This window comes from Monopterus albus, unplaced genomic scaffold (assembly GCF_001952655.1).
Source record: "Monopterus albus unplaced genomic scaffold, M_albus_1.0 scaffold67.1, whole genome shotgun sequence".
NCBI lineage: Eukaryota > Metazoa > Chordata > Actinopteri > Synbranchiformes > Synbranchidae > Monopterus > Monopterus albus.
Genome location: NW_018127947.1, coordinates 1,995,203 through 2,011,452, shown reverse-complemented (window position 1 = coordinate 2,011,452; position 16,250 = coordinate 1,995,203). Strand labels below are relative to the sequence as shown.

The 16,250-nt window shown below is 43.2% G+C and overlaps 1 long non-coding RNA gene across 2 annotated transcripts; it reads right to left on the bottom strand.

Annotated features, from left to right (window-relative positions):
- Window positions 1-691: 691 nt before the first annotated feature.
- On the bottom strand, window positions 692-15,461 carry LOC109962696 (uncharacterized). 2 transcript variants are annotated; one of them, XR_002275301.1, is made up of 4 exons: window positions 15,161-15,461; window positions 5,799-5,933; window positions 2,710-2,762; window positions 692-828 (listed from the first exon to the last, which is right to left on the bottom strand). It is a non-coding gene; the product is annotated as an uncharacterized LOC109962696 (long non-coding RNA). The 2 variants fall into 2 exon arrangements; XR_002275302.1 differs by lacking the exon at window positions 2,710-2,762.
- Window positions 15,462-16,250: the final 789 nt, after the last annotated feature.

Below are 16,250 nucleotides of genomic sequence, written 5' to 3'. Positions count from 1 at the left end.
CACCACCCCGCACACACACACACACACACACACACACACACACACACACACACACACACACACACACACACACACACACTCTGACTCTTAGAAAGTTCAAGTGAGGTGGGTCATAGTTAGGTTGAGAGAAAGAAGTAAAATAAACGTGACGGCTAAACAAGCCTGAGTGCAGCAAACTGAAGAACAACTGACTGAGAAGTAACATTTTAATAGAACTAGGTACATATCTGAGCACAGTACAGTCGCCTTGCAGGTTCACACTCTACTTTTAGAGAGATTAAATCAGCGCATTTTATTTTATTACCTCCATTTATTCACATACACATCAGAGCTCGTCTCCATCACTTGAGCTGCTGTTATCATAAGGCCAGAGGAGCCTGAGCGTGGATGTTTCCACACATGACTCACAGGAGAGGGGTAAAGATGGCGAGTGCATTTACTCCTTTTTACCATTTGGCTATAGAGGTGCATCTCAGTTACTAGATTTCAATCTGTGCTTCTTGGACACATCCATGATTAGCTTTATAGATAATTAAAAAGTTGTGCAATCTGCCTATGAAGTGACTGAGTGTAAACTGGGTCACTGAGTGGAACAAGAACAGTTATATAAATGCACTTAAAGATCTTCTGAGCAACGATCTGTTTTAATCTTTCTTCAAACCTCTCCAAAATGTTTTTTTTTTTGGCCTAAAACTTCACCACAGCACATGATAAGAGGGTTAGTTATTAGTCAACAGTAACTCTGAACAGCTAATCTGTAGCACATCTCCCACCGCTGCTAATTCAGGAAGCGCTCCTCTGGTAGGGTCAGATCGGTCAGAGGGCTCACTGCAAGGGAAAAGTGAAAATGTTGTTTCAATATTATTATGTAAACTACCTGCTCTGCAGTCGTCCTATCATACCATCAGCTATAGCACTAAATCTACCACTCGAATTCTTGTAAATGTTCCTAGGATGAACTCTGAGCTTGGAAAAACAGCTGTGAAAAACCCTGGGCCTGGAACGAGCTGCAGAACACCATTACTGTAGAAACACTGCCTTCTGTTACAAACCACCCTGAAGAAAATGTGCAGCTGTTTTACATGACCCTTGGCCTGAGGTCAAACATATTATTCATAACACCGGCATGGCCTATTTACTTGTATTTTTGCTCTTTCCCCTTGTACTTTATTTTGCATTGTGCACGTTTTAACTTGTCAAATAGATTTTCCATGGTTTTTTTCCGCCATCTTGACCAGGACTCCCTGGAAGAAGAGACCTTGTATCTCAGTGGGACCTTCCTGGTTACATAAAGGAGCAAATTTATGTAACCAGGAACAAATAAAAATGATAAAAACGGAGGCAGTTGTGTGAGGAATGAAGACGAGAGCTTCAGGAAGCCCCAGGCTACTCACACACCTCACACATGACTGCATGAAGTGGGCGCTCCTGCTGGACTGTAGACTTTGGAAAGTTACAAACATGCCCGTATTTTCTTTCAGCTAAATGATTCAGGGCTTTAATGGAGAGTTTTTCCATCTCTGTTCCAGTAAACATCCCCTCCTCACTGGTTAAACTGGCAGTGCTTATCTTTGTCTTTTGGAACACAGGTTGCTGTTGGTTTGTTTTCTTCATCAGTACAGGATGTGATCTTGTGCCAAACAGATCTGAGCTGACTAGCAAATCACAGTTAGATGCAAATCTGTCTACACTGAGTTACCCTCTTTTCTGCTGTGTCAGTTCTGCATCTGGCCTGTAGAGAACAAAACCGACGCTGCCTGTTGTGTGTCTGTTTTATTTGCCACAGGGGACCTGAAGCTTTGTCTCGGGTAGTTTTATCCATGTGAAGAGTTTAAATACACACAGGTTGCTGCCACAGTAAAGCAGGATACAGTCGGCTTTGCAGAGCAGAATAAATCCTGAAAATGAATTATTGATTATTGCACTCCTATTGCCTCAGCTCTGTGTATGTTTACTTGCTCTGCACTTCACTAATCCTCCACTGAACACGACACCTTGATATTTTGTACTTCAGGTTTCACTGACAGATATCAGCACTTTCATTATCAAATCAAATCCAATTAAAATTGATTTATAGCACTTTAAAAACAATGTCTGGTTCACCAAAGTACTTTACAAGGGCAAGGTAAGGACTAAAATAAATAATATCAACATAGGAACAAACACACAAACTAAACAGAATCAACAGCTAAAAGAAGGAAGCATCAGACAATAACCCCATATTCACTTTGCTTCTGCCCTGGTCTGCTAAATGTTCACCAGCTGGTCACAAACTGTTCACCTGCTGCTGCACCGTTGGTTTTTCAGACAACATGCTTAACTGAAAGATTGTCAGAGAATAGTAAGAGTTTACATGAGCTAAATGTGCATTGGTGTGTTGTATTTTTTGTTCAGAGTAGTTTGTGATGGAGCTGTTAGTTGAAAAACTGAATAAATGCGAGTTGACTGAGTTCTGAGTTGGCGGCTTTGGGAAGGATCGGAATGAACAGCGAGGGGTTAATGTGAACTAACGTGAGCTGCGCTGTCACAGACTGACTGAGCTACAGGGCTAACACTAACACACATACACACAGCAAGGCACAAGCAAAATCTCTGATCCACACACACAACTGAATTACAGAGAAAAACATTCACAGAGTAAAGTGCACACATCCACGTGCGTCACCTTGAGAGAATGTGACACCACTGAACAGAAAAGTCTGACCTTACCCTCAGCACCAGCGCTGCACTCAGAGAGCAAATCATCAAATCATCCACAGCATCTAAGAGCCAACACACACACACACACACTTCTTAGCTCCACTTTATTACAAATTGGGTCTTATTTTTAATGTTTTGGGCTCTAACATGTTGGACCCATATCACTGCATATTGGTCCAACATGCCAACAAACATGTGGTCTACTTAACCACCAGAAGGATGAGAGAATGCCACATCCGCCCAGTTCACCTCATCTTTAGAAAAGATCTATTTTCATTTTTAATCATTAACCTGAAAAACCACATGTATTTAGAAAGTTCGTGTAGACTGACAAATATGTTCAGACACTTTACGATATATGTTTGTTAGCTGACATGCTAGGAATCAGGGAGAAGACTGACACAGGTTTTGTCTCTGTTCATCTTTGCCCTCGATACAGAGACAAGTCTTAAGCCTCGACAGAAGATGCGAGTTAGTGCACGTCAGATTTGTTACCGTACTTTGCTATAGCTAAGCCGCCATAGCTTCCCCCTGGTTCCAGTCTTTGTGCAAAGCCAGGCTGAACTCGTATTAACTGACAGTACACTGATGCAACAACAGATAAAAATCTTCTGACTCCCAAAAACAATAAACACAGTGCTATAGTGGTGACATTTTTCAACCAGCTTCAACACAGAGCAAACTTAAATTTCCTTGTGCCTTGTTTCAGAAGAACAAACTGATTCACTTTTCCACAAAGATCCTGACAAACACCAAACACGGATGATGATTTAAGACCAAGCAACAAACTGTGTGGTTGCACGTGTAGTGTGTGCACTGTACTCTTGTACTGCAAAGGCTTACAAAATGTTTTATAAGTTACAGCTACTGTGAAACTTTGACATAACATATATCCATGAATGTGTGAGCAATAACTACTCTATTTGCAGTTTAAGCTAGAAGAAACAAAACATCTTAAACAGTCAGGTTTAATCAGGTCTGCCTGCATTAACTGTAAAACTGGAACCACACTGGACTCTTAGCAAACAAAAGAATAAAACTACCACACTGTAATTTAAACAAACACAAGCTCTCAGCTTAATGTCCAGAGATCTATATGTTAGATACTGCAGTAATATCCAGGCTCAGACCTACCGAGTAGCTGCAGCTGGTGTTCTCTTATAACAGCACAGCGCTGCATTCACACATGCAGATTCATGTCCAGTGGTGGTGTACTAATGTGTCCTTTATCTAACAAAATATAAAACGAGTGATATGTTTCAAACTGAGATTAAACAAAACCTGAAAACTCAAGCACACGTTCTGATGTTTGTTACATCTGAGAATGCCTGTACCCTCCCAAAACAACTTGTTAAACAGTGACAGGAGAGTAGACAGGGTTTGAACTCCATTCTGTTTTCACACAGCTGCTTCTGCCACTTGGTGTCTGTGCAAACATAACCCAAACCATAAATGACTTAGAGGAAATACTGAAAGTGTTCATTTAAGCAGCATTTCTCAGCCGCTCCTCCGCCTGCAGGGCTTTGAGTGTGGCCGCCTGGAAACACGGTAAGCCAGGTTTTATGGACAACTGGATCTTTACTTTCCTAACAGTGAGCCTGCTACTGGGGGCAAAAATGAATCAACTCAAGTTAGCAAGTGAGTGTGAATCTTTGTACTGAATGTACCAACTAGAATCAAGGAGGAGACTTTAACATTTTACCACATCTAAACTGTAAGAACCAGAACACTGTGCACACTGTTGATCAATTACTGGGGTGAAGTTCAGGAGGTAAACAGCAGCAGAGATATATATATATATATATATACTGTCTATAAGCACAGCCCAGGAAACGTGAGCCAGAAACAGGATTTCTGGTTCAATCACAGTCAGATAATGATGTCAGAGTGCAAGACGTCAGGAGAAAGTTCAAGTGAAAAGTGGGTGATTTAAGACAAGCTCAGGGTTAGTTACTATTTTGAAGTGAAGCTAGTACAAGAAAAGTCAGAAAAAAAATGACACACTGCAATCATGCAGTTTAAGATGCTTGAACAGGGCTGGTTCAAGATGTAGTCTGATGAATCCAGGTTCAGATACTTTAATTTAGACCTAGATGAAATTGTCTGACAGACCAGATTAATGACCACAAACACAAACCAAGCAAAACCTACAATCTGTTCAGCCGCTCAAAAGCCTAAATCTTTTCATGCAGTTCTTTTATTGACACTGGAAGGAACAAAACCCAGTGTCTACAGTGTTCCTGCGCTCCTTAATTATACACGTGCACATGCCTGAGACATGCAAACATTTACACGAACACAGACTAAACGAGTGAGCAGCCTGAACAGTGTTGGATGCGTCATGTGAGCATGTGAGTGCTTCCTGTGAAAGCAGTCCATGCAGCAGGCTTCTCTTTCTAGTCTGACAAGACAAATAATTTGTTTTGACTGCTTCAATTACAATAATCAAGTCTATTCAAAAGGACCCCTGCTGTGCGAGTGTGTGCTTCTGTGTGTGATAAGAAATCTGAAAACAAAAAGAGAACACAGGGAGAGCTGCAGATACAGGAGCACGTGGACGTAGATAAATATGTAAATGATTAGTTTTTGTGAACTATGGGTCATCGAGTTCGAACAGCTGAATAGAAGTGACAAAGTCACAGTGGCCCCTGTCACTGCATCACACAATGTGAAGGTTTGGGACAGATCAATCAATATATTGGTGATTTAGCTATTCTTAGATCCTTATGAGCAGTTAAGTAAAACTGTTTGTCCTCAGGGCGGTGCTAGAATTAAGGCTATGGGGTCGTTAAAAGCAATAGGGTTCACCCTCACAGGAGCAGGAACTTCAGCAGTAAATTTCATAGCAATCAAACTATTAGATTTTGAAATTTTCCATGTACAGGTGTAATTATTGGCCCTGATTGTGATGCTTGAGAAAAGGTCAGGTGGTCACCGGGTTCATCCCCCGGGGAACATAAATAGTCAGTATCTTGTTTAGGAGCCAAAAACAAACAGTTAACCTGTGCTAAATGGATGTTTTTGATAAACTGGGGGCAACAACACTGACATATTATCCCCTTGTTAAGTTGCAAACATGTTAGCAAACAGCTAGTTACACAGCAACAGGATCATTCCTCTGGAGAGTTCACTGAACACATCTAGTCCAGCGTTCCCTCTCTTTGAGCTCCAGTTTGGCCTCCACCACCTCCTGAGGAAAGTTCACAGTGGCTGAAAACAGCTGCCTGCTTCTGCTGGAAATGAGATTTATGTTAGCACTGAACCAGGAGCCACGACTATGAGCAACACCTCTCACATTACATTGCATTTAATCCACTGTTAATACTAAAATATTGTTTAAAATAAAGGAGTTTTAAAGCTTGTGATAAGGAGAGGCAGAACTGGATGTGTTGTATGGTGAAGTCAGGTGTGATGAGGAGAAACGCAGGTCGAAACTGAACTTCACACGGTCGTTCAACAGACAGTGAACGCCTCAGACTGGCTGAGCAGAGCGCCACAGGCTCATCGATGGTACAGAATGGAGGAGATCAAGCTGGCTGCTCTTTTCCGCTCCATCAGACACACAAATAGTGCTCCTACACATGTGAGTGTTCTCAGAGGCACAGTCCTTCACCTCAAGCTCCAGAGATCTATCCCTGGATCTGATCCTGCAACCTGCTGCACCCAGTCAGCGTGGCTGTGCTACTGAGAATACAGGAGCTTCAGGTGGTATCACAGCGACACCACATGCTGAGAAAAACTCAACAAGATGTGGACTGTCCCCTATAGCCAGGTTTACAATGTGCAGTAGAGGAGAGTGTGAGAGTATGTTTGTGGCTTTTGTGAACTTGCAGGCTGTGATTACCTGGGAGAAGCAGGAGGCAAGGGAGCTAAAAAATAAATGTATTTATTGAAAGACAGTCAAGGAGGAGTGTGGCAGAAATACAGCAGGAAAAATGAAGACAGAGATCTGCTCGATCCTGAAAAATTCATCTCAAGGCAGCAGGGCACGCCTAAAGCAAGTTTGGCTTTCAATGATTAATTTATCTTTACACAAATCCCACAGGAGGAGGGTGTGTGTCTGTTTGTGTGCTCCTGCCTCCATCACGTCTCCCTGCAGGATCGCTGTAGCCGAGAGCAGCCTGGCTACAGTGAAACAACACAAAGTGCTTATGGGTATGTCCATACAATTACATATGGACTGTGTGTGTGTGTGTGTGTGTGTGTGTGTGTGTGTGTGTGTGTGTGTCAGACACAGAGACTGTACACCTGCATGCTTGATATACAGCAGGTATCTTGTACTGATTTAAGGGTAAAGTTGGCAATATTCCACATTTTTCTTGTCAACAAATCAACAAAAAGACCCAAACCAACAATCTGTTAGTCTGCCTCTGTCTGTAGCTGTACACCCCAGGTCCACCGATTTCCACTGAAGATGCAGGAATTTAAAATGGCTCAAAGATAAAGTTTTGTTTTGTAACAATTAGAAACTGACAGTGTGCTGAGAACCAGGCCAACCAGGAGGAAACATCTGTTGGGGACTATTTTCAGTGGTGGATGAATCCACATTTGGTGCCCAGCAGGATGTGGGATGTGGGGCAGAGTCGGAATCAATTACAGAGCAAAATAATGAGTCTCACTAACATGGTTCAAAAGGTCTTCTAGTGAATCTTAAGTGTTCTTCTTAAAATATACAGTGAAAGATTCATTTTCCATCTTGAATATTATTTCATTATTTACTTGGTAATGAAGGTTTTTCAAACAGTTTGATTGTGTGAATTCTTGATATTTATGCTTTCGAACATTGGTTTAATAAACCCAGAGTTGGGGCAGATCAATGTGATGGATTCATTCACTTTGCTGCTGAGCCTCAGACAAACTCAGCCCCTCCTGACTGAGGACATCATGTAACACAATCCTGGCTGTTTTCCATTCTATTCGTGTATTCCCAGGGGGTGGAGTCTGTCCAAGCTGACGCTGCGAAGCTGCCCACGCCTGGACAGGTCAGAGGCAGACAACCATTCACACTTATGGACAATTTAGAGTTACAAACTGGGGTAACTGCTCACCCGTCTTGACCACCTCCTGCTCTCTTTTACAAAAGTCTCATACCAGTTAAATAGCTGTAGGTAATCTGATAATTATTAAACAGCAGGGTGCAGATTTGGATTCAGGATCAGTGTTTAGCCTCTCCCTCAATGGAAGGCAGTGACTAGAGAGGAAAAGGTTATTTTCAATCGGGATAAACCTTTCTAATGTTTCATCTCCAGTCAGATTCTATCTGGTACGGATGAGGCTCAGACGTGTCCCCCGGTGGGAAGCCTGTTACAGCAGCACAGTAATGTCTCTGGTTTCAGAAACATACATTCAACAATCACAAATGTATGGTAAGGGTGTCCGGATAGTTTGACATATAGCTGCAGTAAGGCTCTGTCTTTCCATTCCAGCCTCACTGAGCCAGTGTGTTCTCTCCCTTTTGCCTGACCCCTCTGTGTATCCCCATCTACAGACTTCCCTCTCTGTAAAGATGCAGCTACCCAGTCTTGTACAGCGAGCTGAAGACTCGACTCATCGGCTTCTGCCTCCTTTATCTGTCTGTCACACCGTCTGACCGTGCTCTCCCTCTTCTACACCATGGACAGACAGGAACCTACTTTTTCCCCCTCACAAAACCTCATGGGGGACACAATTCAGCGCCACATGTTAAATTATTGATGAAGCGTCCCCCGCCTCTCTCGTCTTTCCCCTGAGGCTTCGTGCTGAGGGATGCTGAGAGAAAACCAAAATCTCCGAGGACTCTGTCTGCATTTCAACACACTGTGGTGAAGCTGCAGACACACAGCCAACCACAGGTACACACAGCCTTATCTGGTTCTTACATGATGACATACACTCACAACACAAGCCAGTGAACACACAAACATCCCTCTACAGTCTGTCTATAGTTCATAACAGAAAATAACCTTTACACATCAGAAACAATTCACATCTCTCTGACCCCCTCCCACAACACACACACACACACACAGTGACTTGTTAGACAGGATGAGTTGGAGTCTAAAGCTCCAACAGTGCCCCCCGCAGGCTGCAGAGTTCATTACAAAGAAAATGACAACCAAAGCTGAAGTTTCACAACTCGGGGGCCACTTACTGGCCTTTCTTAGAGCTTTCATCCTTCTCATCAGCTGACATGTGACTCCACTCATCCATAGCTCTTTTAGGACTTCCTGTCTCTGCTGGCCTATATGATCATTCTTGATAATGAAAACAAGCAGTCTGACAAAACAATCCCAACTCCTGGTCCTCAGCTTTGTCTGGCGCTATCAGCCATGACACTGGTGTTCCTCAGTCCTAGACATGGTAGTTAGGCTGTGGACACATGAAATTATTTTCTAATCTATTAGCAAATAAAAATGCAAACATTATTTATATAGTTTACCATGAAGTAATAAAATGTTGCACTATTGGAACACACAAACATCCCTCTACAGTCTGTCTATAGTTCATAACAGAAAATAACCTTTACACATCAGAAACAATTCACATCTCTCTGACCCCCTCCCACAACACACACACACACACACAGTGACTTGTTAGACAGGATGAGTTGGAGTCTAAAGCTCCAACAGTGCCCCCCGCAGGCTGCAGAGTTCATTACAAAGTAAATGACAACCAAAGCTGAAGTTTCACAACTCGGGGGCCACTTACTGGCCTTTCTTAAAGCTTTCATCCTTCTCATCAGCTGACATGTGACTCCACTCATCCATAGCTCTTTTAGGACTTCCTGTCTCTGCTGGCCTATATGATCATTCTTGATAATGAAAACAAGCAGTCTGACAAAACAATCCCAACTCCTGGTCCTCAGCTTTGTCTGGCGCTATCAGCCATGACACTGGTCTTCCTCAGTCCTAGACATGGTAGTTAGGCTGTGGACACATGAAATTATTTTCTAATCTATTAGCAAATAAAAATGCAAACATTATTTATATAGTTTACCATGAAGTAATAAAATGTTGCACTATTGATACAGAGCATGAACTTGTTTCTATTTGTCACTTATTTATTTACTCGTGTTCATAGTGACTTATTTATTGGAAATATGAAGCTGTTCAGCCTTGTGTCAGGACTACTGGAGCATCAGTCTCGCTCACAGCAGCTTCTCTGACAACAGAGATTACCCGTAGTTCTCTACCTGCACAATAATTATGCTCATGAGTGAATGTCTGATCGACAAGGGGTTCAATGTTTGTTTCCTTATTGTTGTTTTTAAGGAAAAAGAAGACATCTGTATCCATGCAGAAAACATCATGCGATTCGACTGAGTCACATTTTAGGTAACACAAGACAAAGTCAGCTTCGGTCAACAACAGTGATAAAATGCAGGTTCAGTTCATGCTTGAAGCAGTTTGTGTTTCTGTGAAAGGTGTAATGAAGTGTTTGTACAGGTCAATCTTGCTGCTGGATGTCAAACCTAAAAAGATTATCTCCCCAGGATCTCTCATGTGCGCCACCTGCAGACTTGAAAATCTGCAAAATGTTCACTTTTAGTTTGCTGCTTTTTGGAAACCAGGGGTGGAGACAACTCACCAGCTGACTGGGGATTCTGCTGCACTCAGGCTTAAACATATGATAATTGCAGGTCTGTGCACATTCCAATTCCAGTGCTTGGTCTCTGAAGCTTCCTGAAAAGGCCCGTTAGACCAGGTATCGATCAGGTGTCTCGTGTGATTGCTCTTTCAAGAGACAGGAGAAACACACAGGAGGCCAGTGCATGTGATTAGCAGACTTCCACATACGTCTGAACGGAAGAGGTACTGAAAGCTTTAATTATCATACAATCAGAGCAGCAGGGCAGTGTCTGGGCTCTACAAAGGATTTCACAACAAAAGCTGATCAGCAGATAGATCTCTCGTCTTCATATTCACTCGTCTTCATGAAGCTGCATTTGTTTTGTGGTGGGTGTTAAAGTGGGATGTTGTCTTTGTTTCTCTGCCCAGAGATCTTCTGGTGTTCTTACCTTAGTTTTACTTTTCTTCCTGTTCCCCTCTTTCTAGTCACTAAACACATTTTAAAGAAAGGTTTCAAATGTGCCAGGGCTCATTTTAAATCCTCTACAAATACCACAGATAATTTTATATTGGAAGTTAAAGCAGCACAGTGTACATGTTAGTTCTGAAGTGATTACACTGAAAACTGCTAGTTTATTTATCTAAAGCCTATCAGCTATGAGCATAGACACATAAAGGCCTCACAGATCTGAATGATATCATACCAGAAGGCAACAGTCTAAACTTAGGCAGCTACACCAACAACAGAGTCCACACCCACTCATCACAACGCCAGTCTGCAACGATCTGATTGGACACAGACTAACTGCCAATCTCATTGGTCCATTTGCTTCACTAGACTTTTTTTTTTTAAAGGAACTAAGGGAAGTCTACTGATTACACTGTTGTCTGAATAAATAAAGAAATCTTTGCTAACCATCTGTTTGGAGGAGAGAGAGTGGATCAAGGTAAGGAACAATTATTTTACTTCATGACCAAGTGACAAACTCCCAACTACAACAAGGTTTTAGCCTCATGATTTGATTTAAAGCACATTTCCTTGATGTTTCAGCCTCAGTCCTCTCATCAGCGTCATTTCAAACCCACTGCACGCTACTGACTGAGCAGCAAACAGCAGACAGGCGCAGACAGAAAGTAGCTGGAAACAAAGTCGAAGACCTAGCAGCTCAAGAGCCAGAGAACTTAAACCAAACCTGAATGAATATTGATTAATGGATTTCATATTAGTTAAGTGAATGGAAACAAGACTCCAGACAGAAGCTGATCCGTGTGTAAATAATCAACTGCTCGCTGACAATCCTGCCTCATCAACTTCAACATGTCAGTGATGGTTTACAGCTGGTGCTGCAGGCTTCACTGTTTAAAACTTCCTTTTTCTCCTGAGCACCTTGGGATCACCCACAAGTTGCACCCATTAGTAATAAGTGCATGTTAAAGTTCACTTTCACTGGGGAACTGAATATATATGGTGTACCAACCTTGTGGGTTGAGTGTCATTGGCTGTACACATGTCGCTGACCTCCTGATATGCTGATCAGTAACGCACCACTGCCTATTCTTCATAAAGATTTAGAGAAACTTTTACTCGGACTGGCATCTTTATCTCATCTGGACATTTTGGGGCTTCCCCTCTCAACTTAGTGGAAGACGGTGTTCAACAAGCAAGTGAACACACGGCTGCTCTGAACCTCTCCAACTAGTCCCTCATTAGAAAGTTTGTGGTGCCGGGAGGTGTAAACAACGGATGCTGCACTCACTGTACAGACACAGGTGTCAGCAAACTGTCGGACATGGAAACTTTTAGGCCTGTGTCTTTCTGTGTGTGTGTGTGTCTCCCTGCTGAGTATTAAAGTGGAACAGCAGCTGGTTTGAGCTGTTGTCTCAGTCTGGCAGCATAGTTACTAGACAACATTGCCTGACTAAGATTCTGCTGTGCTGTTTACTGCCACAGGGGAATATGAAGGACACACACACAGACCTGAATAAGCTCCCTCCTCTGCAGCAAACCAACATGCTAACTTCACACACTTTTTAAAAACACATTTGTGTAGAAAAACAAACCATTGCTGCTATACACTCAGGAGGCAAAGTCAAAACTGTAAAAATAGCATTTTATTGGTCAGATAAAGCATCAAGAGCAAAACTGGAAACCCCAAGTTAGTTTGACCATGCATTATGACATAGGAATCTACCAAGTGTTGGTTGTTCAATGATTCATTTCCCATTAGAGTCAATACTCCCACTACTGCAGATGGTAGTAAGTCCACTTCAGTGTTATGGTGCCATTTCTTTTTCCTTCGTGACAGCCGAGCGGCTGCTGTGTCCTGACTCTCTTCCTGTCAGTTCTCACAACAAGTAGAGACTTTCTCTCACATGTTAGAACCACAGCTTAATTGCTATCCTGTTCTGCAGCTCCATTAAAATGCTCTCTGTGATAACGGTGAGGCTGTGTGGTGTTAAGATGGGATGCGTGATCTCGGCAGGGGGCTGCATGCTAATCTGAGAGGAAGAGGAAGAGCTGCACCCTGTCTGGCTGATGTGCTGAAAAACACAACTGAAGTAAATGTGGAGACAGAAGTGTTTTGGTTTGTGTCTCAGTACAGTTTCACACTTTTGGCATATAAACACATATTGTAGCTAAATGTCAACATTTAAACTAAAGGAATCAGAGCACGATTAAAGGTCTGTGGTTTCTGACCACCAGGGTGCAGACACACAAACTCACAGCCATGATCATCTGGCTTCTGAGGTCAGGGATGAAAACAGCTGCACATCCAGCAGACACAGGCTGAATCCTAAATCTTTTAGACGACCGTTCCTCACTCCTGGATCCCGGCTCGACATGGCAGTCATTCTGGTCTAACCCTAATGTAAAACGGCAACTCTGAGGACTCAAATAACAATCTGCTGATCATTCATTGTTTTGTCTATGAATTGGGGGAAAAAAAACCTCAGACTTTTTTCATCCAACTGTTTCAATGCCAAAGATATTTAGTTTAAAAATGACGCTGTATTTGACATGTTTGGAAGGTTAGTCTGAAATGAACTGATTTTCAAATTAGTTGCCAATTGATTTTCAGCTGATTGACTATTTAGTAATAGTTTCAGTTCTAAACGACTAAAAGGTCTTTAAAGTACAGCCAGTTCTTTCAGCTTCACTGACTGAGCAGCAGAGATGCTTCCTCATCACAAACCACTGCTGAACGAAAGCTCACAGGACAACTCCAACCTCGTCACTTATCAGTGCAGCTCACTCACTGGAGCCGTCAGGTGACCATAAGGCCACACACTTTCAAGGTCACGTTAGCAGCCTCACGTGGCGCCAGACTGTCCTGAAACAGGACGGTGATACTGCATCATCTCTTTGTTCCGCCTGTAACATCTAACATGTAAATGATAGAGGCAGAGCAGCAGAGGGAGCAGGAATTCTTTCGTCCATGAATAATGTAGGCTTTGGAGAATGCTTTGACAGGGTGTCAAAACATGTCATTTTGAATTCGCCAAAAGTTTAGTTTAGACGGCTGAAGGAACACCGGCTCACTTTCCTTCATCACCGTCCTGACAGACGTGTAACCAACTGAGGCAGAGGAGCAGCCGTCAGTCACAGCATCTGTACAGGCGCCTGTCAGTCAAGACGACAGAGGCTGAGACGAAGCCGACGCTGCTGTGTGAAGCTGCAGGAAGCACGACCTCAGTGCTGCACAACGTTTAGTCATCAACAGCAGGAGAAAACAAAACGCAAAATTTCTCTCAGCTAGCTCATCTTTTCTAATCAGAGCCATGTTGAACCAGCAGAACTGTAACGTCAGGTCAGACTGTCTCCTGCAGGAAGCTCCGCTCAGGTTCATTAAGATTCAGCTCAGACTCTTCATGTAGCCGTTTTACCTGAAAATCTGACAAAACACAGCAAAGCTGGACTGAGGGGGACAAACTTAGCGTAGGAAAAAAAACAAACAACAACAACAACACACACTGTCGAAAGCAGTAAAAGCGCTGCAAATAAATATGATGTGAGGACAAGCTGAAGTCCCTGCAGAGCTACTTCCTGGCACATTGTGATCTTCAGTGAAAGGTTGGTATAGCTAAATTTGTATTCATGCGTTTTCCTTAAGATTAAAGGTGCAGATGAAAACAGCTCTTAGAGGATTAGAGCCCAAGTCCAATCAGACGGTTGCATTTTCTTCAGCTGGGGTTGCAGTAAAGACATAATGTTATAGGTAAAGCATGATTTGCAAAGACCGTGTGGTTGAGAGGGTAAGAACACATATAGGCACCTGACTGAACCTTTCTCTGTCCCATTTAGTTTCAGGTTACATTTAGCTGACCTGGGGAAACACAGCAGTTTGATTTGCTCATTAAAGTCTCTCTAAGCAGCGTCTTCTGATTGTCCAGATGATACGAGTCATAAACAACAGGACACACACACCCAATCACCTGCTGGCACAGCCACCGCACACTTTAACGAGCTGCTGTTGTATCATTTAGCGGCCATCACTGCGTGTGTGCGCGCGCATCAGTCTCCTGCGTTGCAGATTCACATACACACACGCGCGCACGCCGGCCATACGTGCACAGATGCTAGTTTCTCTAACCTCCAACTCAAAATGAGAGACTGAATATCGAGCATCTGATTAAACTCTCGCGATGCTGCTCACTGGAACCAATATTTGCGATGCCCGTGGTTTTGATTTTTTAAATCCAGAATGATTTCCATCTATGTTTACTGGTCTTCTTCCCCGCAGCCTCCTCAACGTGGTGCAAACTGGTAAATTACGCCCACCTGGTGATAGGTGGAAGTGGAAACCATTTGTGTGCGTGTACACAAACGGAGGCCCATTCATATCAAATTCCCCGTAGCACGAGCTCAGAAACTCAACAGGTTACCTTTAATAACAAATTAGACAAAGTCTTACCTTAGTCTTTGAGATATTCATCGTGTGAAATCCGGCAGCGTGCACGGCTCCTTCCTCCGCCACCAGCTGGAGTAAAACATCCCGGGGCCTGCACCATTAGTGGCTTATCCCGCTAACTTTGGGCTTAACCCAAGTTTTCTGGCTCACTTTTAATCGGGCTACATCACCACGGTAACTTCTGGACGCACAGTGCGTCTGCTCTGGAGCAGGTGAACTTCAGAGGGTCATTATCAAACTGTCACCAGGCCGAGCACCGACCAATCAGATGGCTGGGAAAACCCTGGGCTCGTTCTGACAGGGACAAAACAGTTGACATTGACGTGGTAAATAATAAAGAGGCACAGTAATTTCTACAGAGCAGCCATATGGTTGCTGCCCACCCCACAGTGCTCATAATCCAACCTGACGTTTCTGACATCATCTCTCCCTCCCAATTCTTGCATTTATAACTAATCAGTGGGGGTTACAAGAGTAGCATCAGCCAGGAGGAGGAAACAGGTAAAGGTCAGAAGGTCAAATTATCATAGTGAGAAAAACATGCCTGAACGAAGCGTCTGTCAAAGCCACAGACAGCTGAGGAAACCAGGGGAGACACAGAGTTCAGGTACATCAGCTCAGACACCTGGGACATGAACCAGAGTCTGGTATGATACAAACTGATGATATAATAGATGAAAAGATGTGACAGGAGCTAGAACGTGAGGACAACAGTGCTTGTTTCTGATTGGCTGACAGGCGTTTGACCATTGTAATCTTAACCCAGGGTCCACTAATGTACTTTTACCGCATCACAGTCTTCCTTTGCAGTTGTTCAGTTGTCATGGAGATTCTGCACACAAACACACACACACACACACACACACAGAGCTCTGCAGTTTCTTCACCTGCAGGCAGCCATTGTTTAATAATGTTATTGATCGCTGTGTGCTTGTGCACTGACACGTGATCAGCCTGCTGGAGTGAAACAGGCACACGCACACACACACACATATTTGTACTTCTATCTTTGTGAGGACACTCACTGACAAAATGCCTCCCTAGCCCCTTACCTTAACCGTAACATTACAACTAAACAGTGCAGGGGAGGCGA